The following is a 24,922-nucleotide window of genomic DNA, read 5'->3' as shown; positions in this document are numbered from 1 at the left end:
TGAAGAGTGCACGCCAGTGGCCAGAGCTGCCCCTAGTCTGTCAAGTGCGGGTGCCGTGGGTGTGGGATTCGCCCCTGTGGTTGGGACCGAACTGAACCCAGGGGCGCTGGCCACTGCTCCACGTCCCAGCCCTTTTGGACTTTTAAGACAGGGTTTGCTAAGTTCCGAGGCTGGCCTCAAATTTGCCGTCCTCCAGCCACAGCCTCCAGCCTGTGATGACAGGCGCCCGTCTAGGACCTGGTGTTCTCCAATGACTGGGACAGTCTGAAAGGGGTCCGCAAGGGACAATGATGGTGGCCTTAGAGGCTGAGTCTGTTGCAGGCAGGGGTGGGGTCACGAAGCCTGCCTGGTTGTCATTGTGCTCCCGCCCTTACCCTTGCTGAAGTCCCTCTGGTCCTTGGGTGAGCCTGACGCGGGAGCTGAGCCCTAGGGGTCCCCCTGCGCTTCCCCAGGCCCAAATCCGCCCTGCATCCCCTGTGTTCCGCACGGAATCCAGCGACATCCCTCCCCAAGGCCGCTGGTGTCCCCATTAATCACATGAGGCTGACAGCACAGACCTGCAAGCAGGCGGCATGATGGTGACGGTGAATGCAGGTGACAGAGCGGACAATCTTTGGGCGTCCATTAGCTCATCTTATCGCCCCGCCTATTGATCACCGCCTACCGCGAGATGAGGGTGACAGAGGCCCCCTGCACCTGGCTGTCCCGGCTGTCCTCCAAGTGGGAGGTGGCAGTTTGGTGAATTGCCCTGGGAGGGGACAAGGCACGATGCTGACCGATGGGTGAGCGGGGAGAGGGGTGGCCAATGCCCTCCATCCTGGCTCTGCTTCCCCGAGGCCTGGGACCGAGGGAGGTCACTGCTCCCTCCCCTCAGAGCAGCCCCGGGGCAGCAGGCAGGGTCTTTCTCCCAGTGGGGATACTGGAAGGAGCTGGTGACTTCTCCTGATCCTATCCTCTCCTCTTGGCTCTGAGGCCCTCTGCAGGCCTTGGGTTCTTATCCCCGAAATAGAGATCTTTCTTCTAAGCCCAGCTTCTGGGAGGGGAGGGTGGTACCGGTAGGGGGGTCTCCTTGTTGACAGACTGCCAAGTCCTCTTCCTGGAGGGACCGGGATTGGGGGCTCCTCTCAATCCAGGCTGCTTGAGTGGCTGATCACACATAACCTTCCAGGTCCATGGGTTATGGTCACACACCTCCAGTGATAGGAGATGGAGGTCCATCTTACAGATAGGGAAACTGAGGCTCAACGACAGAAAGGAGCCCGGCTGGGTGGCAAATACCTGTCATCCCAGCATTTTGGGAGGTTGAGGGGAAAGGATTGAAAGTTGCAGGCCAGCCTCAGCAACTTAGAGAGGTCCTGAGCAACTCAGTGAGACCCTGGCTCTAAAAAAATATATATAAAGGGTTGGAGACAGGGGTCAGTGGGTAAGGGACTTTGGGTTCAGTCCGTGGTGTCAAGAAAAAAGCCCTTCCTGTCCTGGGTTCTCACTACCACAGGGGCTCCTGGGAGCCGGCAGGAAGCTTGGATTGATGGGCCACCCAATCCTGCACTGGGAGGCACCCCAGAGCCTGGGCCCAGGTGTGACCAATTCAAACACTTCAGGGGAGCAGCCCCCCCTTCACCTAAACATCACAACCATTTTTCAGGCTAGAGCTGAAATAGCGCAAAAAATGGAGGTGCTGTCATGGCCGCTAGGTGGCGGGTCAGCGCAATAAGATGTGACAAATCCCCTGCTCCCGCTCCTGCGGCTGTGTCCTGCTCATAATGGAGGGAGACTTCCCCCCACACACACGGTGGGCGAGGGGTCGCTTAGAAAAACTGCCTCTGGGAGATGAATGTGACCATCAGGCCTGGCGGCCGGGGAGTCAGAGGAGATCCAGGCCACCCAACCTGCCCTGAGGAGAAGGAACAAGAAGACCACACACCCCTCTGGTCATGAGGGCACCTCTGTCCCAACCCACAGCTGGGGCCTGCTGTCACTGCGGCCTCTGGTCTCTTTCTGGGAAAGGTTGGGGCCTGGGTCAGAGGAGGGGCCTCGGCAAAACCTGTTCTTAGAGGTCAGATCTGAAGACACGCAGCAACCTCCAAATACCCAGGACTCAAGTGAGGCCAGTTCCACACACCAAGGGAGGGGGTGCAGCCCAGGGCACTCTGGGCTCTCATGGCCAGTCGGCTTCCATCTTTTGGGGGGGGTATCAGGGATTGAACCCAGGGTCACTCAACCTTGAGCACTATCCCCAGCCCTATTTTATATTATATTTAGAGACAGGTCTCACTGAGTTGCTTAGGGCCTGGCTAAATTGTTGAGGCTGGTCTCCAATTGCAATCCTCCTGCCTCAGCCTCCAGAGCTGCTGGGATGACAGGCCAGCCCCACTGCACACACCTTCTTGGAACTTTTGATGACCTTGTGAGGCCCTGGGTTCGATGCCCAGTGCCACAAAGGGGGGGTACTTAAAATTTTAGAACAGTTTTAGATTTGCAGAGCAGTGTGACAGTGGCAGTGCATTCCTGTGTGTCACCCATCATCTTTTGTAGTGGGCACCCAGTCACCACCTGCACCCACTGCCTTCCGTTTTACCTGATGCCCCTTTTTCTGTCCTAAAATCCCAGCCAGGGGCCTTATTGTCCCATCTCTATAGGCTTCTCTAGGCTGTGACCTTTTCTTCAATGGCCCTTGTCCTTGGTGATCTCAACAGTTTGGGGGAGGACTGGTAGGTTGCTCTGATTGTGTCCCTCAGCTGAGCTCATGGCGTGACCGGGACCCTGGGTGTGGGGAGTTCACTGTACCCTTGTGTCTGCCAAGGTGCTTGCTGTGGAAGTGTCCAGTTGACATTGACAGCCACCTCCTGGCTGGGTTGAGGGGATGCTTCAGACCCACATGGTCCCTCCTTTTCTGTCCACCGGTGGAGGGAAGTGTCATGGGCTCTGTGTCCTGGGCTGCACATTTACCTCATTGACTTGGAACCTGCAGGTGGCCTAGCCCAGCCCCCTGTGTTGACCAAGTTCCTCTGATGTCAGCATGACTCGTATCACTGTGCACTGGGTGACAACCCAAAATGACTCTCTCTGGTTGCTCAGACTGGTCCAGCTGGGCCATTGAGAGCCTTCTGTTAGCTCCTGGTCCCATCAGCGTATCCCCATCACTGACCATCTCAGGGTTAGAGAACCAATGAGTGAGTGGGAGGGGGCAGCCCCTACAGCTGGCCATTCCAGAAGGTTCCTTCTCAATAGGCCGAGTACAGTGTGCATGAGCACACAGAGGCATCCCCCACATGGGCAGGACCTCAGCTGCCAGGGTGTGGGGACATGGGACGGAGTGGACAAGGAGATTGTGGGCAGAGGTGGAGGTGAAGCTCAGGATTCACCCTGGCCCCCACTGTACCCTGCGACAAGTGAGCTTGTCCCAGGGCCTGACCTGAGAGAAATCCCAAAAGCGCACAGTGGGGGACACAGAGGCAACCTTCCTGGGGACAGTGCCCAGAACCCACACCTTTGGCCTCGAGCCATGTTGATATATATATATATATATATACACACACACAATAGTAGATAATTAAGATATGGCCAACTGGGTGTGGTCCCACACACCTGTCATCCCAGTGGCTTGGGAGGCTGAGGCAGGAGGATCGCAATTTGGAGGTGAGCCTCTGCAACTCAGCAAGGTACTGAGCAACTCAGTGAGACCCTGTCTCTGAATAAAAATATCCTTGGGTTTAATCCCAGTTATTCCTTGCCCCCCAAAAAAAAGTTTTAAAGAGGGAGAGAGAGGGAGGGAGGGAGGGAGGGAGAAGGAGGGGGAGGGGGAGTGGAGGGGGAGGAGGGAGGGGAGGGGTAGTGGTGGTGTCGTCCAAATAACATTTAAGATTTTATTTAAAAACACCTCAGGGGAGGGAGGATTCCACGAAAGCAATCCCAAAAGTTAGAATTTAAAACAAAACAAAAAATCTCTTCAGACAGAACTAACCACACTTCAGAGCTCATGGGAGAGGGGAGGCCCGGTCCAGGCCAGGCATGCTGCCTTCGTGGGGACGCAGTCTCCATGGAGTGCCACCCGGGTCCCTTCATGGACTTGTCCCGCTGGTCATCCAGGATCTTGGCCGAGGATTTGGCATCGTGAACAGCTCGCTGGTCTCCTCCACGGGCTCTTGCTCGATGCTGTCCTTCCTGATTATCTTGGCCAGTAGGTTGGCTGGAGTCAGCAGCTGCACCAAGGGACCTGCAGTGGACAGCTGGGCCAGGAGTCCAGCCAGACCCAGAGGTCCCCCCAAGGTCCACGGATGGCAGGACTCTGCCAGCTGGGCCCCCTCCAGGCTCTGGCTGGTTGTTGTGGAGCCAGCAAAGGACAGAGCTTCCATGACTGGGAACATCACAGTCACAGCCCCATCATGGAGGCCACCAGTGTGACATAAGTTCTGGTCCTCACATCTTCACCCTAGTCTAGAAATTCCTCAAGCCGGGCACAGTGGCTTCTCAAGGGCTCTGGAGTCTGAGGCAGGAGGATGGAAAGTTGGAGGCCAGCCTCAGCAACTTAGCGAGGTCCTGAGCAACTCAGCAAGATCTTATCTCTAAATAAAATGCAAAAGAGGGCTGGGGATGGAATTCAGTGGTAGGGCGCCTGCCTAGCACTTGTAAGGCCCTGGATTTGTTTCTCAGCCCCATGTCACAATAAATCAACAAAATCAAGGCCCCGTGTGTCTCCAGCTCAGAAAGGTTAAAAGTCACTGAAGCCACCACCCAGCCAAGGCGGCTTCAGCTGTAGGCTCATCTGAACCCCAGGGACACATGGGGGACGAGGAAATGGGTCCCAGGGCCTCACAGACTGTCGGGGACACAATTCCTGGTCTGGAGAGCCCATTGTCCTCGTGCATCTGGACAGGAGCCAGGGGCCAGGGGAGGGGCTAGGCTGGCAAGGCCCCAACAGAGCCCAGGCTCTGGCTCTGTCCATCTCCTGTCCTAGAAGACGGTGGCAGAGTTAGTGACTTCCTGCAGAGGGAGTGTCAGCTGCAGGACAAGGGGGACCTCTCTCGTTAATCGAACTTTCACAAGCCACCTCAGACGCTCAGCAGTCTAAGCCACTGTGTCCTGGGACTTGTCACACCTGGAAGCCCAGAGACAGCCTGAGCCCTGGTCAGCCTCTACCTGGGGCCAGGAGGCCACTGCCTCACCTCAGAGTGGTCTTGGTGCCGATCTTCCCCACGTGGTTGAGTGCCTCCTTACTGATGTGGATTCCCTCCATCTGGGCTTAGATATTAATGATCCTTCAGAGGAGAAAAAACATGATCCACAGTGACCGGACCCCAGGCACAGTGGCGCACACTTGTAATCTCAGCTCAGGAAGCTGAGGCAGGAGGATCGCAAGGTGGAGGCCAGCCTCTGCAACTTAGCAAGGCCCTGAGCAACTCAGTGAGATGCGGTCTCTAAATAAAATAGAAAAACAGCTAGGGAGGGGGCTCAGCTGTTAAGTGACCCTGGGTTCAATGCCTGGTACCAAAAGAAGTGACAGGGCCCAAATGTCTCCTTTATACAGTGCTTTAAAATGACACTGTACAGCATCTCGTACTGCTGGACTGGGGAGCAGGAGGTTGGCTGCACCCTCCAGGGGACGCGGACCAGCTGCACGGCCAGTGTCCTGCTCACTGACTAAAGAGTACCTAATGTCCCCCTCTGTCCCAGAACACTGGTCCCTGAGGCTCCAGCCTCTTTCCACAGCCTGGGACCGAGAGGAGCCATTTTTATTTGTGAGATGAACATGACAGTCCAATAAATCAGAAGGTGTCCCCAGAATCTGGCAGCCTACACAGCATCAGAAGGGCCGTGTCATCTGTCATGGTGACACCTGTCACTGGTCCCTTGGGTGCTGGGTGATAAGGGCCGGGGCAATGAGGTGGCGTGTGGTGTGGCCAAGATCACCTGGGCCTGGCGCCTCATCCACCATGGGGATTGTTCACTCTGGCAGCTTCGTGAACAAACTCTCAAGGATCCCTGGCTTCAATTAAAGCCATCAAAACACTACAGGGTTGGAGATGCAGGGATTAGGGACACCCAGTCCTCCCTGCAGCTATCGCAAGAGGTGCTGGGACATCTATGTCCAAGCCCACCCACCGGCTGTCCAGAGGGTCAGAGCCAGGGATCCAGGGATGCGGGGCATGCTGGGGCCTGCAAAGAGAATAGGCCCTGCAAGACCATCAGGATGGGGTCCAGGTGACCAGGCCAGCAAGCACCCCAGGAAGTGACCCTCTATGCAGGCCACCACTGCTGCAAGGTGCCCCAGCAAAGCCCTTCATCTGGGCTCAGAGAACAGGCACTTGGGAGGCTGGGGCAGGAGGATCACGAATTCAAAGCCAGTCTCAGCAAAAGTGAGGCCCTGAGTAGCTCAGTGAGACCCTGTCTCTGAATCAAAGCAGAACAGGGCTGGGGATGGGCTCCGAGTCGAAGGCCCTGGTTCAGTCCCTGGTTGTTGTCAGGTCCCTGTTTTTTATTCTCTCCCTCAAACTTGACCAAAGGGGGTTAAAGGTGAGAACAGGCAAGACCCAGGGGAACAGAGGCTCTGGGACACTGGACAATGTCCCTGTAACCAACCCACCCTGCAGACGAGGGGACAGAGCCTCTGGGTAAGAGGAGCTGCCCAGGGTGGTGAGGGGCCCAAAGTGAAGGCGGGGGGGGGGGACAGCGGCAGGGGCGCACCTGCTTCATCTCCTGCGGGGGAGCAGAGCATAGTGTAGAGGGTCATCCCATGGTCCAGCAGGTCCAGGGGGATCCGGTGGAGAGAGGGGACATCCTCGGTGCCCCTGTGAAGGCCAAGAGGAGTCCCGTCACCTACGCTTGTCTGAGACAAGACACTGGACACTGGGAACTGGGAAGGGGGCACTGACAGCCACAGAGAGCTAGGGGGTGACCCAAGGAAAGCAGAGTCAGGGACAGGTAATAAACTGATCCTCAGGTGACCCCAAAGAACCCCTGCTTTGTTGATTTTGTTTGATGCTGGGAGACTCCACTACAGAGCCACAGATCCAGCCCTTTTTAATTTTTGTTTAGAGACAGGATCTCGCTGGGTTGCTTAGGGCCTTGCTGAGGTTGGCCTCCAACTCATGATCCTCCTGCCTCAGCCTCCTCAGCCTCTGGAATTACAGGTGTGCGCCATTGTTCCTGGCTGGACAATGATATCTTAAATATGAGGCCAAAAACACAAAAGAAAAAGCAGATAAACTGTGTATGTGTATGTGATGCTGGATGTGGAACCCAGGGCCTTAGGCATGCTGGGCAAGCACTCTACACTGAGCCACATACACCTCCAGCACAATCAACTGGAGCTTTAGATCAAAATTCAAAACTCGTTTATGTCAAAGACTCTGTTCAACACTGAAAAGACTACTCAAAGAATAAAAAATACTCATGAATCAAACATGTGGAAATGGTCTAGTATCCACACTATGTAAAGAGCACTTACAATTCAATAATAAAAAGATAACATAATAAAAAAGGGCCAAGGATACAAAGATATATTTCTACAAAGATATAAAAATAGCCAGTAAAACACAAAAAATACAGACTCGCTGGCCCTTGGCAAATGCAAATCAAGTTAGAGGCCACCGCACACCCACCAGGACATATACAGTGGACAGTAACAGATGTCAAGTGGTACGTGGAAAAACCAAGACCCTCAGACATTCCTGGTAGGAGTGTGGCAATAAAGCCATCCTACTGGCAGTTCCTTGGAAGGTCAGAGGTGCCGTGTGACACAGCAGCTCCACCCCTCCACACAGATCCAAAAGAAAGAAACTGCGGTCCCCACACGTCTGCGGCAGTGTCAGTCCCACAGCCAAACCCCCCCAATGGGCTTGGGCTGATGAGTGCCCAGATCCCTGAGCTGGTGAAGGCCCCATGCAGTGGGCGCTCCTTAGCCACGGGGGATTCAAGGGCATGGAGGACAGGGGTGAAGCCTGTCAGTCACACCCCACACACAGCCACAGAAGGCTAAGGGACAGAAAGCAGCCTCCTGCTGCCTGAGGTCTGGTGATGGACAGGGCGCAGCATCAGAGGGACTGTGGATGGCTGACGGGGATGGGGGTGGCAGCATTCTAAAACAAACTGTGGTGGCAGTTTTGTGATTTTGTGGCCACACTAAGTGCTACTGGAGTTTGCCAGGGTCTGGGAGCTGCATCTCCAGAGGGCTGTTCAAAGCCCCACCTGGGACTGGGCCACAGGCTCCCACTGGGACTAGGCCACACCACTGCCTACGGCCTGATGCCTATGGCCTGGAGCTGGCCTGGCATGGCACTTCTGGGCTCCCTCCTTAGCCCCACACAGAAGGAAACGAGGAGGCCAAGGCTGTCATCCAGACTCACGACCTAAGAGTTTTTAAAAAGACTGGATGCTGCAGTGGCCCAAGCCTGTCATCTCAGCAGCTTGGCAGGCTGAGGCAGGAGGATCGTACCTGGAGGCCAGCCTCAGCAAAAGCAAGGTGCTAAATAAGCAGCTCAGCAAGACTCTGTATCTAAATGCATTGGGTGGGGGATGGGCCTTGAATCCAGGTGGTGCTGGGGTGGACACTTGCTGGCTTTGGCCTGGGCAGGTCCCTGAGTCAGGACAGCCCCACAGGCTCTCAGCACATCAAGACGTCCCAGTGCCCCCCAGGGCCCATGTGGGAAGCCATGAGAAGAAGCCCTCAGCCAACACTGTCCCTTCTCCCCCTGTCCCTCATGAGTTCCGGGGTCAGACATGGGTCTGCGGGGCAGGGAGCTGGAAGGTCCCCTTGGGAGCGGCCTGAGGGCAGCAGGTCAGGAGTCGCCCACAGTGTGCCCATGTCCCAGATACTCCTCAGCCCCCGCCCCAACCCCAACTTGCCAGGAGCCCCAGCTCCTGTCCCAGTCCAGCCCTGGTCACTGCCCAGCCTGCCTCTGGGCTGCACGCTCCCTGGACACCAGGTCACAGCCCCTGCTCCTGGGCTCAGGGGGCAGCGGCCACATCCTTCAGTGCTGCTGGACAACAGCCCCAGGACTAAGCACTAGAGTCCTATTCTTGAGACCACGTGGCTCCATCCCCACAGGCAGGTTCTCGGGTCAGAGCCACCTTCCTGTGGAGCTTTCTCTGGGGCTCAGGGTGGACAGAGCAGCATCCTCTGAAGACACCTGCTGGCCAGGCCAGGGACACTGGGGGGGGGCTGTGAGCAGGGCTCCCCAGAATGGGGGGGAGCATGTATCCATGTGGAGCCACTGTGCTAAAGATGTGTCCAAGCCATTCTGCACCAAACCCCCTGTCCCCACGGCCTGGAGCAGCTATACTCAAAGGCAAGCTGAGGTCAGGCAGGGGCCAGAGGCCCCACTATGTCTCTAGGAAGGTCTCACTGTCCTTACTGGTTTTGTTCCTGGAGAGACCTGCGTTCTCCTCAGTGTTTAAAGCAGCTCAACTCACAGTAGCCAAGCTACAGAACCAGACTAGGTGCCCCTCAGCAGATGGACGGATAAAGAAACTGTGGTCCCTATACACAGTGGAATATTACTCAGCCATAAAGAAGAATGAAATGATGGCATTTGAAGGTCACTGGATGGAGCTGGAGAGGACTGTGCTGAGTAAGTAAGCCAATTCCTAAAACCAAAGGTGGAGTGTCCTCTCTGACATGCAGATGCTGACTCACAATAGAGGAAAATAGAAGAGAATTTCATTGGATAAGACAAAGGGAAGGAAGGGGAGGGACTGAGAGAGACAGGGGAATGAATGGACTTCACTTTCTCATGTCCACATAGGAACACAACCAGTGACACCCCACAGCAGGGCCAGCCACAGGAATGAAAGTCACACCCCATGTAGGTGATGTGGCAGGATGCATGCTGCTGTCATGGGGAGCTAAGGAGAACAAATTCAGAGACAAATCTGTGTTCCCACCTATGACAAGGGACAAGGTGCAATGTCAATCAGTGTCCTCATTAAAGATGAACCGGGCTCTGCTGGCCTCTGGGAGCCATTGTGAGGGAGCTGACACTCAGGTAACCAGAGTGGCCCCACCTCCTCAGGCCTTTGCTCCCCACAGGAATGTCCAGCCTCAGAGGCTCACGGAGATCCTCCCCATCAGGGATAGGGCAGCTGTGGCCTTTAGTCCCCCTACTGTCTCCTCCCAGGGGCAACATGTGCTCCCTTTGTCCCATCCTGACTTGTGACATCATGGGTGGGGTCAGACCAGGGGAGCAGGGACATCTGGCAGCACTTACCTGATTACACAGTGGCCTCAGTTGGAGGCAAAAATCATGATGGGGGGGATGGAAGATTCCAGAGCTCGGTGCAGGGAGGTGAAGCCCTTGAAGTCCAGCATGTGCTCCTCCTCCATGAATAGCATGCTGGGGACCATCTCAGCCATGCCCTGGTTGATGTACTTGTTTACCATCTTGTTGATCCCACCTCGGACAGGGTCCCAGCCAGCGCAGGGAAATGTCACCTGCTCTCTTCTCGCCGCCTCAATTCCCTCCAGACCCAACCCTGCAGCCTGATTCTCCTACTGGCTCGTTGACCCCAGGCTGGGTACTGGACCCATTCCAAGTTTGGTGTCATCATTTGAAAACAAAAATCATGCCAGGTGTGGTGGCACATGCATATAACCCCAGCAGCCTGGGAGGTTGAGGCAGGAAGATCACAAATTGGAGGCCAGCCTCAGCAACTTAGTAAGGCCCTGAGCAACTCAGTTGAGGCCCTGTCTCCGAATAAAATACAGAATAGAGCTGTGGACGGGGCTCAGGGTACAAGAACCCCTGAGTTGAATCCCTGTGCCCCCATCTAAAAAAAAAAAGAAAACAGGCATCATCGCCCCAAAATTCCACAAAAAGCCTTCTGTGGAGCAGTGGGGTGCAGTGTCCAGGAGCCACCCCACAGAGCCCTGAGCATGATGCCAAGATACACCACTTGGGAGCCCCAGAGAGATGTGTTTTCATATGCAAATTCTCCTCTGCTGCACTCAGTCAAGGAGCCCTTTTGGTGGCCTTGCATGACAATGCTCAGGTTAATTAACTTTCCATCAAGTGCAGTTAGAATCCTCTTCCCAGGAAACCTGAGCAAGGAGGGTCAGAGCCAGCTCAGCCTCGGCCCCCAGAACCACCAGCCCCTGCAGAACAGCAGACCTGCCTCAGGTCCCAGCCCTCACCTTCCAAACTAGCACCCCCTGTCATGGAGCTGTTCCCAAAGAACAGGGATGTGAGGTCTGTTCTCACCCAGAGCCATGACGCAGGGCTGTCAGAACCCAGTTCAGAGACAGATCTGCTCTTGGCCACTTATGGAGGAAGCTTAGGCTGCTGCTAGGCCTCAAGGCAACAGTGGATTCATGTTGAACTTACATTTTCAGGGAGTAAAGTGGTAATGGGCCCAAGAAGGACATAAAATTGGGGAAGAGCTGGGCACGATGGCACATGCCTGTCATCCCAGCAGCCCGGGAGGCTGAGCCAGGAGGATCAGAAGTTGGAGGCCAGCCTCAGCAGCCTAGCAAGGGCCTAAGCAACTCAGCCAGGCCCTATCGCTAAATAAAAAATACAAGTGCTGGGACGGGGCTCAGTGGTCGAGGGCCCCCAAGTTCAATCACCGGCATAAAAAACAAATAAGTCCACAAAGGAGCAAGGGAGACTCACTGCCTGGTGTCAAAGTGGGCACCATTCCGTGACCTCAAAGAAAGCATATGCTGACCTCAGTGGGGCCAGAGCACACAGTGTGGCCACAGCTTCTAAGGGAGTGAAGACTCAGAGCCACATAGTGGGGGGTGCTCAGAGCCACATAGTGGGGGGCTCTCAGAGCCAGGAGCATGTCAGAGGCAGGGCCTCAACTCGGCTCTGGGCTCAGGGTTTGCCACGCATCCTCCCTGTGATCTCTGTCTTCTTTGGCTTCATCAACTGGCCCATCATGGACAGGACATCTTGTCCCCCCTGTAGGAGGGAGGACTTTCTAAGGCAGCTACCAAAGCCCATCCTCCTGCCTCCTGCGGATCCCTGATGTCACTCAACTCCAGATCCCCTGGGAAAAATGAGGGGCTCCTGAACTCAGAGGGATTCCGTTGAGGTTTCCCCTGTCCTGTAAGAATCCAGCAGAGTCGTGCATGGTGGCTCGTGTCTTTAAAAATCTTGACAATTGGGAGGCTGAGACAGGAGGATCACAAGTTGGAGGTCACCCTCAGAGACTTAGTGAGGTCCTGAGCAACTCAGCAAGACCCTGTCTCTAAATAAAATATAAAAAGTGCTGCGGACGGGGCTCCATGGGTAAGCACCCCTGGGGTTTAAGCTTCAGTACAAAAAAAAAAAAAAAAAAAAAAAAAACTCCAGGAAGAAACTCCAATCCCAAGAGTCTCTAGCCTCTCCCAGTCAAAGCTCCCAGGGACAAAAAGCAAAACCAGATTCCCAGCAGAAAGCCCGTTCCTGGAGGGGAGGAGGAGGAGGCCCCCTTCAGGATGAAGAGCAAACCTGACTCTGTTCAGCGGGGCCCAGAGCAGCACCAGCTGGGAGCTGGAGGACTCGGGGCTCGGGCTCTGCAGAGAATGGAGCCTCCGTGAGGCTGTCTGGGCCCTCTGAAGGCTCCCACCAGGAACCCCCAGCCTGGGGTGGAGAGCATCCCCCAGCAGGTTGGCAGGTGGCCAGGGGCAGACAACTCCCAGAGATCAGCTGTGACAGCATCTGGACATTGGGACAAAGATGCCAAAGCTCATGTCGCTCTTTGCTGAGCCTCCCAGAGGGCCTCCAGGAGGACAGCAGAGCCCTGACCACTGGTTCCCAGGGCCTTGGCGTGGGCCATGTACAGGTCATGCAATGTCCCGTCCTAGATGAACTCCTTCTTCTTGTGCCCGTTGCCCTTGAGCAGAGCATGTTCTCTTCGGCCTCCAGGATGAACTCCGTGGCCTGGGAGTCACACCTGCCCTGCCTCTGCCAGCAGACCACAGGCACTGAGGCCATGTCTCTTAATAAAATATTTAAAAAAAGGCTTGGGATGGAGCTCCATGGTTAAGAGCCCCTGGGTTCAAACCCCGGTGCCAAAACCAAGAATGAAACCAAACGCATCTCAAACTCTTACCAAATAAATAAATAGGAAGAAATGTTTTCTAATATGCTCCCATGAAGCCAGCATCATTTTGGTAACAGTATCAGGTAAAGATTCTACAAAGAAAAACAAAACAAAACAAAAACCCAGGTCAATATCCCCATGAACATACACACCAAATTTCAAACAAAAATCTGGTATTAGTAAACCAAATTCAGCGGCAGGTTATCTCATTGATTGCGGTCCTAGGGAGGGAACCCAGGGATGCTCTACTATTGTGCTGTATCCCTCGCTCTCTTTGGTGTTTTTATTTTGAGTCACTGTCTTACTAAGGTGTGGAGGCTGGCCTCCAACTTGCTTGCCCATCCTCCTGCCTCCGCCTCCTGAGCCACCTGGATGACAGACAAGCACCACCTGTGCCCTGCTGGGATGAGATTCTGCCACTGTGTCAGACTTCCTCCACCTTTGATTCAGTGTGGCATTAGCAGATCTGTTCAGTTCTGGATGTGACAGGGAGCTCAGCTGGAGGCCTGACAGTCTGCTCAGAGGTTGGTGTATGACACACTGAGGAACACACAGGGTTAATGGCAATTGCTGGCAAGGTAGGTCCCCTCTGAGAAAAGAGAAATTTCCATTTCACTCCTGAAAGCATCTTTAAAGCCCAAATTCCAATCAAAGGGGAAAGTATAATAACTTCCTCTGGGCAAATTTATAATGAATCCAGGATTAATTGGCCTTAATAAAGTTGAATTCATGACTGGATGTTTGTAAAGAACTCTGAACCACCTTGGTTTCAAAATGTCATTGAAGACACAAAAATAAGCCAGCATCCTATGACCATGAGGAACAAATTCCAAATCATCCAATTCTGCAGCCAGTTTCCCAGCAGTCATGTCCCCAGGGACTGTGCCCAGCTGGTGAAACTGAAGGGAAACTGGTGAGTGTGCTGTGGAGGAAGATGCCTATATAGGCTACTGCTCTGGGGGTGAGTCCCACTCAAGTTGGGGTCATGGTACATTTGCAGGTATCCATGCATCCTCAGAGCTGGGTATGGTGGCACATTCTGTCATCCCAGCAGCTCAGGAGGCTGAGGAAGGAGGTTCAAAATTTGGAGGCCAGCCTCAGAAACTTAATGAGGCCCTGAACAATTCAGTTAAACCCTGTCTCTAAATAAAATAAAAAATAGGGCTGGGGTGGGGCTTAGGGGTGAAGCATCCCTGGGTTCAGTCCCCAGTACACACACCAAAAAAGAACAAAAAAACAGGAAAGAAGACCAGAAGCCCTCAGGATGTTGGTGGCCTCAGGAGGGCTTACCTGTGTGCTAGCCTCCATGCTCAGTCCTGAGGCTGGCTTTGAACTCAGGCACGTGGCCGGTGTGGAGGGACACGGGGTCGAGGAGATTCTTGGGCACATCTGGACCACAGATGGCTGTAGAGTTGTCATTACTAGCCTGCTCTCTCCAAATGACAAGAAGATGGAGAAATGTTGACAGAGGGCTCCAACTCCAAGTCAACCCTTCAACAAGCTGGGAACCATAAATGATGGGCCTTAGTTTCTAAATCTGTGAACTACAGCCAAGGACAGGAGCAGCTCTGCCTACTGAGAGGTCTGTGGGGAGAATTACAGACTAGAAAGTATGGAAATACTCATGAAGCTTTAAAGGACTGTTCAACATTGGTGACAGGTAGAGATTAAAAAATGTCTGTCAGGTATTGCTACAGGTGATGCTTGAGATGTGTGGGTGCCATGAGTGAAAGACAATAATATGTATGTTTTTACATCTGAATCAGAGAAGTCTGTTCAGTTTTGCTGCCCACCATAATCTGTTGAGATAGGTGCAGAGTCTCACACTCATTACTCATGAAAATAAAACAAGGTTTCTGAGCATGGGAGGAACTTATCCAAATTCCCACAGCTCCTCTGTGATGGAAATGAGGGCACATTGCACTCTGCCATTTGGGCTCTTGTAGAATTTGGTACAAAGTCCTCCTAAAGAGTCAGATTGACAAAGCTTGGTGGGGAGCAGACTGGGTGTGATGTCCCATGCCAGGATCCTTGGCTTCAAGTGGATTATTGCCAGTTTCTGAGACTTGAGTGTGTCCTTTTCCCTTTCCTGTTGACCTGAGATGTATTTGTTTCTTCAGAGCAACACTCTGTGCTCTGCCTTCTCTGCTATTTGGCCACCCTGTCCCTGAGACAGGAATTTCCTCCAGGAAGAAGCCAGGTGGTTACATGATGCAAAAGATAAAATCTGGCTTTAGGGCCAAACAGATGCAGTTGGATTCCCAGCTTCACCTTTTCTTAATCTCGAAGATTGCACAAGCCATGGTTTCTGAGCCTCAGTTTCCTCATTTGAACTGACTTCTCTGTGGCTCTGAGATACTTTCAAAATTTAATGAATTAACAAACCCAAATGAAAGAGCCCAGCCTGGGGCCCAGGACTGAGCCAATGCTCAAAGAGAGGGGGCACCATTGTCTTTCCCTCACCAGGGAAGGTGTTCCATGGGAATATAAGATAAGTGGGTCCTGGGGAGCAGGCAGACAAGACCTTACTAGCTCTGGCCACCAGGGACTTGAGTAAAAAAAGCAAAGATTCAGTGAGACAAGTCCAGAGAAGGTGGTGTGGAAAAGATCAGAAACATATGGCTAAGATTTTTCTGGGAGAAGAAGGGAAAATTGCTTCTTGAAAATAATCTATGTCAAGAAAAAAATCCAGGGAATCTTAGGAACAAACACTATTATGTGCAGAGTTGATAGGGCTTTGAAGATCATCTTATCCAGCTCCTTTGACCCATGTGGAAATTGAGGCACAAAAAGAAGAGGTTATTATTGGAGTCAATGAAGGCATTCATGGAAGACTTCCAACTCCCTCTGGTGTTCATGACACCTCCCATGCAGCCTGGGTGGGACTGGAAGAGGGCTTACCTGTGTCATGGAAAGGGAGATAGAACCTGCTTCTATCTTTGGTGATCAGAAGAGGAACAGGAAAGAAGGTGGGTCCATTGGCAGTATCCAAAGCCTGGACCCCAACTTTTCTGTCCAAGGCCTGGTGGCCTTGTAATGACTCTGATCTGCCAGTGGAAGCTGGCTGGCCAGCCCTATCTGTCTAGAATTCTTCCTGGCCCATCCTGCCAAGAAAGAAGAAATTCTGTACTCAAAGTGGGGGCTGGGGCAGGAAGGATTGCCTTGGATGTCCTCAACAGCTCTGGAAGTCTTCACACAGGGTCTCTGGAAAAATAAGAGGTGATGTCCCTGCAGAAGAACCATTAGAAACTTCTGTGTGATGGTGAAACAAACCATTTCTTCTTCCATAATCATCCTTGCTATAGCCCTCGCTCAGGTCAGACAGCCTGCCATGTTTGCACTTTATTTTAAAATACCTCTTGCTTTATCTATATCTATATCTATATCTATATCTATATCTATCTATCTATATATATATATATATATATATATATATATATATATATATATATCTATGTCGATATCTATATCTATATCTATCTAACCATCTACTTATCTATCTATGTATGTATATATCCACATATCTATATATCTATATATCATCTATCTATATCTATATATCATCTGTCTATCCCTGTGAATACCTGAACTCCCAGTCAGAAGAAAGCACTCAATTTTGTCTTTGAGTGAGCTGATGGTAATGTGATTTCTCAGACAGAACCCTTTGAGCTCTGCAGTAGAAACAAGCCGGTTTCTGATGTAATTTAAAAGAATAGCCTCCCAATTTTCTCATCTTTTTGCTGGATCCACCTTATCCAAGGACAGAATAAGCCAACGTTTGGTTAAATAGTTCACAGATTAATTCTCAACAGAAGTGAGAACTTTTTTCTTATATTCCCCCACTCTTAGAGAGAATCTGGTCAGATTTTCTTGCTGGATTCACAAGTCTAGAAGAGAAGGATGGGGGAGGAAAGGGGATTTTACCATCATGCCCATTGAGGGAGTCCCTTCTCCCCAGCCATTGTCAGTCCCTCAGGGTCTCATGCTGTGTCTGGAGCCTTCAGAGGTCTATGCTTTGGGCAGGGTCCTCCAGGACTGCCTGCATTCAGAAAGGAACACTGTGTCTGCCCTGTGAAGTAAACAGATGGAGCTTACTAAAAGAAAATTAAACAGAAGAAAAACAGTACAAGTAAGAATCTCACATTCTCAATTCTCTGTGCTTTGGGCAAATTATTATTATTTTTTTTTAATTTTAAGTTTTATTTTTTTGGGGTACCAAGCATAAAACCCAGGGTCCTGAAACACTGAGCCACACCCTCAGCCATTTTTTTTTTTAATTTTGTTTAGAGACACAGTCTCACTGAGTTGCTTAGGGCCTTGCTTTGTTGCTGAGGCTGGTGTTGAACTTGCAATCCTCCTGCCTCAGCCTCTGAGCCACAAGGATTACAGATGTGTGCCATCACACCTGCTGGGCAAATTATTGAGTAAGGTTTCAGGGAGCTGAAACCTTACTTATCAGTTGCATTTATTAATTTACATGGTAGCACTGTTGAAGAGATTTAGAATTCTTCTAGGAAACTGGATGTTCACATGATTTGAGTTCCACCCCCAATTTCTGGCCTGTGCCAAAGAGAAACAATTACATTGCCTGCAAAGTGATCTGGCCTCCCTTGTCATAATCTAGTGATCAACTTTGCATCAAAAGTCATAGGGTGCCCACATAAGGTGCTTCCTGATGAGATGCTGCATGGAGTGCCCCACATGGCCCCAAAACGTCCTTGTCCAAAATGATTCACCTAAGTAGATGACAAGGTCAAAGGAAGAGGGAGAGAGTTAAATAAGAAAAGAAAACAAAGCACAATTTCCAAAGGAAAACTGGTCCAGTCTCTCTTTAAGGTCAATTTCAAGAGAAGTGGGAGGGAGAGAGAGGGGAACAGGACTAGCAGGAATTGTGGAATGTGATGGATATCATTATCCAAAGTACATGTATGAAGACATGAATTGGTGTCAACATATTTTATACACAACCAGAGATACAAAAAATTGTACTGGATATGTGTAATAAGAATTGTATTGCATTCCACTGTCATTTATTTACTTATTTAGCAATACATTTATTTTATTTGTTTATTTATTTATTTATGTGGTGCCTGGGAATCGAACCCAGTGCCTTGTGCATGCTAGGCAAGCGTTCTACCACTGAGCCACAACCCTGAACACTATTTTTTAAAAGATTAATTAACAAAAATCAATGTCAAGAAAATAAAGTGGTTGGCATGAGGAGAGTTTGTTTTATATAAAAGAAAGTTGAGAGACATAACCATTAAGTATAATCTGCAGTTCTTGTTAGAATAATGTGGTTTTATTTTATTGAAGTGTAATTCATATAACATAATTAACTTTTTTTTCTTCTTTTCTTTTTCTTTTTTTTTTAATTTTTATTTTTGGTACCAGAGATTAAACATAGAGGCACTTAACCACTGAGCCACATTGCCAGCCAATTTTATTTTTTTCTGCAGACAGGATCTGGCAGAATTGTTAAAGGCCTCACTAAGTTGCTTAGGCTAACCTTGAACTTGCAATCTTCCTGCCTCAGTCTCCAGATGTGCTGGGTTTATAAACATGTGCCACCACACCCAGTTACAAAAAACCATTTTAAAGTGAACAAATGGATGGTGTTTATTGCATTCACAATGTTATACAACTATGATCTCTCTCTATTTGCAAACTTCTCCATCATTTCCTAACATCTCATTTCCCTTAAATAATGACTCCCTCTTTCCTCTTTCTGTGAAATCACTAACCTGAAATTCATGAGCTATTTTTTTGTTTTTGTTTTTATTCATTTTTTTTGTCTGTGCTGGCAATCCAATCCAAGGCTTTATGTATATTAGGCAAGTACTCTGCCATCAAGCTACACCCTCAGATTTTTTTTACCAAGTTTCTATAAATTTCAGAATATGTTTACCATGTGTTTTTAATAAGTATTCTTGGATGTCTACTTTAGAGAAAGAAAAACTTACCTTCAAATAAAAACCTGTAAACAAATGTTGATTTCATCTGTATAAATAATTGCCAAAAGCTGTAACAACCCAAATTTCCTCTGGGAGGCAAATGAAACTTAAAACAAAGACAAACAAACAAACAGAAAACTGTGACCAATTCATAAAACAAAATAACATTCAGCAATAAAAAGGAATCAAGCTGGGTGCAGTGGTGCAGGCCTAAAATCCCAGCAGCTCAGGAGGCTAAGGCAGAAGGATGGCAAATTTAAAGCCAGCCTCAGAAATAGTGAGGTGCTGAGCAACTCCGTGAGACCCTGTCTCTAAATAAAATACCAAATAGGGCTGGAGATGTGGTTCAGTGGTTGAATGCCCCTGAGTTCAATTCCCAGTAAAAGAATAAATAAATAAATAAAAAGGAATGAGCTACTGATACAAACAACTTGGATTAAGCTCAAGATTTTTATTTTTAATGTAAGGACCTGATCTTAAAAGGTGATATACAGTGTTGCTCCACTTGCATGACACTCCCAAAGAGAGAACCCAATATGGGTGAAGAATAAAGCAGTGGTTGCCAAGAGTTACCAATGGGAGCAGGATATCTGGAGAGGACTTGGACCCAGGAGTTGTTTGGGTAATGAAGCTGTTACATAACCTCATTATACATGTACTAAAATGTGTTAAAAAAAATTCTGTGTTAAAATTCATAGAACTGTACACACAAACACACACACACACACACACACACACACACACACACACCAATTTTAATATACATTGGGAGGAGCTGGGACATTAGGTTAGAAGTACTTAACCACGGAGGCACATCTTCAGCCTTTTTCCTTTTTTATTCTGAGAGAGGTTCCACTAAGTGATTGATGCTAGCATGATTAACCCAGTCTAATTTCCTCTTAAGATAGGGAGCCATCTTGCCACAAAAGCATAAAATTTAATTTCAGCTTTACTATAAATGACTGCTTGGAATGCCTGCCCATGCCTTGAACTCACCCAGGCCTGGCTTTTTTTGGCCAGATAACAACCCTCTCTGAAGCTCTAATGGTGCCTCATAAATTCCAATGTTGAGATCTAATTCACTTCCTAAGTGCTGACAGCAGACCATTAACTAGCCTTTGTGTCATACTTGTCAAAATTTTGCTATCTGTAAGTTCTCAAGACATTCCCCATTCTTTTTGTAACTGTGTTATAAAGCTGTGCTCCTAAAGAGCTGTGGGACTGTCTTCTGTTTTCACATTTTTCAGGATCGAGAGCCCTGACTGGTCAGAATTACAAGCTTGCTTTAATTTGATTTCAATTGGAGTCAGTGGACTTTTCTTGGCATCATGGTTTAACAAGCCTCCAACTTGCAATTCTCTCATCTCAGCCTTTCAAATCACTAGGATTCAGGGAAGCATCACTGTGCCAGGCTTAATAAATAATCTTAAAAAAGTGAGAGATATATTGAAAGAAACAATTAAGGGAATGGCAAAATTTGACTATTTTTTTCTAAGCTATAAATATATAGGTGTATAATTTTCCAGTCTATTTTTCTGCATATTTGATATTTTATATAATCTAAAGAAGAAAGAGGAGGAGAATTTTTTCTGATGAGTCAGTCTGACCCTGTCTGGCCCTCAGAAATGCCATTCCCCTCTCCCCTGGAAAAACAATCATTGCTCTGTAGGCCACACCCTTAAATCTGGGACCCTCAATAAGAACAAAACTGTTACCAGCCCCCAGCCAGGTGCTCAATGACTGATCAGAGTCTGCAGTCACTTTCAATAGCCTGGCTGCTGAGGACATGAAAGGTTGTGCCATGTCTAGTCCCCACCTCTTGCACCTTCACCATGAAGACCAACTAGATCCCTTCAGAACACTCTTCCCCATGGTTATGCTCCTACAGGACACTCTAGCAGCCCTCTTCTGGGCTCCCCTCAACTACACACACAACTGTACAGCTGAGTGGCATTTGTCACATTGTAGGGTCATTGCCTCCAAGAACAGAAATGGAATGTCCTTGAACCCATGAGAGGAGCTACAGGTCTGGGTGCATTTGCAGAGGACAGCACTTATCAGTGTGCCCTGGAGATCCCTCCCACACCTTTGAATTATAGGTGTTTATTGAAAGGCAGACTCTGGGTCCATCCTCAGACCCACTAAACCAAATTTGCTTAAATGAGGTGCAGGAAAGAGCATTAGAGCGAAGGCCCCCCACACTACTGGTTAAGAGCACTAGCCCACGAGAGCCTCCTTGTCCTCCCCTGTGAGAAACCTCTCCTAAAGGGCCTACTAATCTGGGGGAGAAATCCTGCCCATTTTCTTCTCTGTAACCCCACCCTTGGCTTTGCCTAAAGAGAGGTCAGAATACTTTTTCTGCAAAGGGCTAGCTAGTAAATATTTTAGGCTCATGGGCCATAGAATCTCTGGGACAACTACTCAACTTAGCCTTGTAGCATGAAAGCCACAAACATGTAAATGAATGGGACAACTGTATTCCAATTAAACTTTATTTGTGGATACTAAAATGTGAATTTCATATAATTGTCCCACATCATAAAATATTCTTCTTTTGTTTTTTTCTCCTAGTATTGAGTATTGAGTGCGGAACCCAAAAATGCTCTACCTCTAAAATATCCCCCTACCTGTTTTTTGTTTTGTTTTTTTTTTTTTTTTTTTTTTTTTTTGATTAGGGTCTCACTAAGATACCCAAGAGGTCTTTGAACTTATGATCCTCCTGCCTCAGCCTCCTGAGTCACTGTGACTCCAGGTGTGCTCCACTGTACATATCTCTTCTTTTCATTATTCAATCATTTTTCAGGGGTCCATAAGGCAGACTTGCATTTGCTTAGGCCTGGGAGGGTGAGGGAGTGAGGGATTACAGGTTAAGGTGGTGAAGTTTATCCTTGGAATTATCAAATGCATTTATCTGTGAATACACTAAAAACCACAGAATTGCACACTTTAAATGGGTGAAATATATATCAATAAAGCTGTTTCTAAAAAACAAACAAAAACACTTTTAGCTCAAAGACCACACACATATAGCAGGTAAGATTCAGTTCATGAGATTAGCAGACCCCTGCAGCAGGTAGGAACATTTTAGATCAACAAGATTCATATACTTTCTTCTTTTCTTGGCCAGAACCAACATCTTCCAGTAATTCTTCAGTATAAAGAACAAAAAGGGAAAAAAGAGAGGAACATTATTGATGTTCTCTAGATCTTCTAGCAAGTGTGGAGTCATTCCTTTGGTCACATATATGCAAATCTGTAAGAAGGGTGATATAGCAAACATTAGGGAATGGCTACTATTCAAAAAGGAGTGACCCACAAATGTGATTGTGGTAAAACTGGAAAAGTCTATAAAATTACCCTGCCTGCTGTGCATAATGTCATGGACAAGAAAATTAAAGGCAAGATTCTTGCCTAAAAAATTAATGTTTATCTTGAACCCATTAAGCCCTCTAAGAGCTGAGAAAGCTTCTTGAAATGAGTGCAGAAAAAAAGATAAGAAAAATAAGAAGACAAAAGAGAAAGGGGCTGTGTTTAGTAGAAACCCCTGTCTGCTCCACCGAGAACAGCACTTTCTGTGAGAACCAATGGAGCTGGGTGCAGTGGTGCCTGTAATCTCAGCAGCTCAGGAAGCTGAGGAATGAGGATTCTGAGTTCAAAGCCAGCTTCAGAAAAGGAGAGGAGCTAAGCAATTCAGTAAGACTCTGTCTCCACATTAAATACAAAATAAGACTGGGGATGTGGTTCAGTGGTTAAGCACCCCTGAGTGCAACCTTGGTACCCAGATGAGAGAGAGAGAGAGAGAGAGAGAGAGAGAGAGAGAGAGAGAGAGAGAGAATCAATGGAAATTGCTTGAGTCGCTGGACTCTGTTGCCTAAGAATTCATGGCATGATAGAATGAAGGTCCTTGGATTGTTAAAAAAAAGTCAAATGTCCATATACTAAATGAACAGTGTTCCCAGAGTTGAATCTAGACATGAGGGAGTAGGTAGAAGGTAGGGATTTAGATAGAAGAAAGGTCTGGTGGAGTGACATGAGGATAAGCCAGAGCTATGTTAGACAGGTAGGTAGTGAATCAAGGAGTTTGGGGTTGAAAGTGTTATCCAAAGTTCATTATTTGGAAACTTCACCAAATTCATACATAGATGGTATTTGGAGATGAAGTCTTTGGGAGTTAATTAGGGTTAGATGAGGTCATGAGGATGGGGCCCCCATGGTTGGATCAGTGTCCTTATGAGAAGAAGAAGTAAGACTTGAGTGATTTCTATTATTCTCTGCCTTCTGCCATGGGATAATGCAGCATGAAGGGCCTCATCAGAAGCAGCCCTTTGATCTTGAACTTCTCAGCCTTCCTAACCATGAGTGAAATAAACCTGTATTGTTTATAAATTATACAGTCTCAGATAATTGTGTTATGGTTAACACAAAATAACCTAATACAACAGAAGTCAATAAACCATGGTCTACTGTATGTTTCTGTAAGGCCTATGCACTAAGAATAATTTTTTATAGATGAAGTTTGCAACTGGATAGAAAAACCCACACTGATCCCTGCAGTGATTTACTGTCCACCCAAAGTCTGTGTGTTAAAGTCTTGGTCTCTAGTATAAAACCATTTGAAGGTAAGAAGTCCTTTAAGAGAAAGGGCCTAGTAGGAGATCCTTACATCACTGGGAGCAGGTCTTAAAAAATTGTGGGATTCTGGCCTCTTGCTCTTTGTTTGAATCCTGGCTGAAAAGGTAAGAAGTTTGACTTCTTCATGCAATCCCAACATGATATTCTTCTCTTGCCAGAGTCTCTAAGCAATAAAAAACTGGAATCTCTAGAACAATAGTCCATGAACTTTATAAGTTAATTGTTTTGGCCTGTTTCTTATGTGGACAGACAGCTGGTGAATGCAAACATTAATTAAGCAAAATGTTATACCTCAAAAATAATACCACTCTTCTTATTAGGTTACCTGTATTATAAAAAAAAGTACTCAATCATTTTTATGTTTTCAATTTAGTTAATATAAAAAAAGTTGTAGAAATTTGTTTTCTATTTTGTTACATACATCTATTCATAATAATTTTGATTTTGCTCTTGGACCATAGCACCTAAAATATTTACTAGTTGGCCTTTTACAGAAAGAGCCTGCTTACCCATGATCTAGCAATCAATGATATTCCATCTTAAGTGGTGCCTGACTGGGAACCCGACTTTGCCCTCAAACTGGAGTTCAAGTCTATCAGTTGTTAACCATCTCCAGATAGGAGGTGGAGGCAGAGGAGCACTAGGGAGAGGTGCAGAGACCAGGAACTAAGCCAAAGCCCATGGAGACAATGCACTTTTCCTGAAAAATCTATAGAGAGATGGCTTTGTAGAAGAACACGACTGGCATAGATCCTTCTGTTATGTGAATAGAACCAAATGGAGACAGGCATTGATTACTCTCTCACTAGAAGGTCAGTTTTCTAAGCATGGTAACAGGGTGATCTTGTTCTTGGTTTAAAGAACACACATAGTCTGGAACATAGTGGTTTGTTTTTGCTGGTTAGGGTTTTTTCATATTGTTTTGTTTTGCATAACAAGAATTGACCCCAGGGACACTTAACCACTAAGGCAGATTCCAAACCCTTCTTTTTTTTTTTTTTTTTTTTTTTGAGATATGGTCTCATTAAATTACTTAGGGCCTTGTCAAGTTACTGAGATTGGCTTTGAACTTATGATCCTCCTGCCTCAGCCTCCCTAGCAGATAGGATTACAAGGGTGTGCTACCATGCCTAGTACACATTGTGGGTATTTAACAAACCCACTATTAATGAATAAGTGATGCCTCCCTTAGTTATTAGATTTAAATGACCTGAGTAAAGAACTATGATAAATACTCCCATCTCAATTTCCAGACAAATTTTAATGGTATATCCCAAGCTGTGTTCCTCAAGATGTTAAAAGGTAGAAAAATC

General features: G+C 48.4%; 1 pseudogene; it reads right to left on the bottom strand.

The window, feature by feature from the left end:
* Window positions 1-4,061: 4,061 nt before the first annotated feature.
* The window catches only part of LOC139702904 (ubiquitin carboxyl-terminal hydrolase 31-like), an 82,835-nt pseudogene continuing 61,974 nt past the window's right edge, over window positions 4,062-24,922 (bottom strand).

Source organism: Marmota flaviventris, chromosome 19 (genome assembly GCF_047511675.1).
Source record: "Marmota flaviventris isolate mMarFla1 chromosome 19, mMarFla1.hap1, whole genome shotgun sequence".
In the NCBI taxonomy this organism is placed as follows: Eukaryota; Metazoa; Chordata; class Mammalia; order Rodentia; family Sciuridae; genus Marmota; species Marmota flaviventris.
Note: the sequence above shows the minus strand (reverse complement) of the source record. Positions and strands in the feature narration are given on the sequence as shown.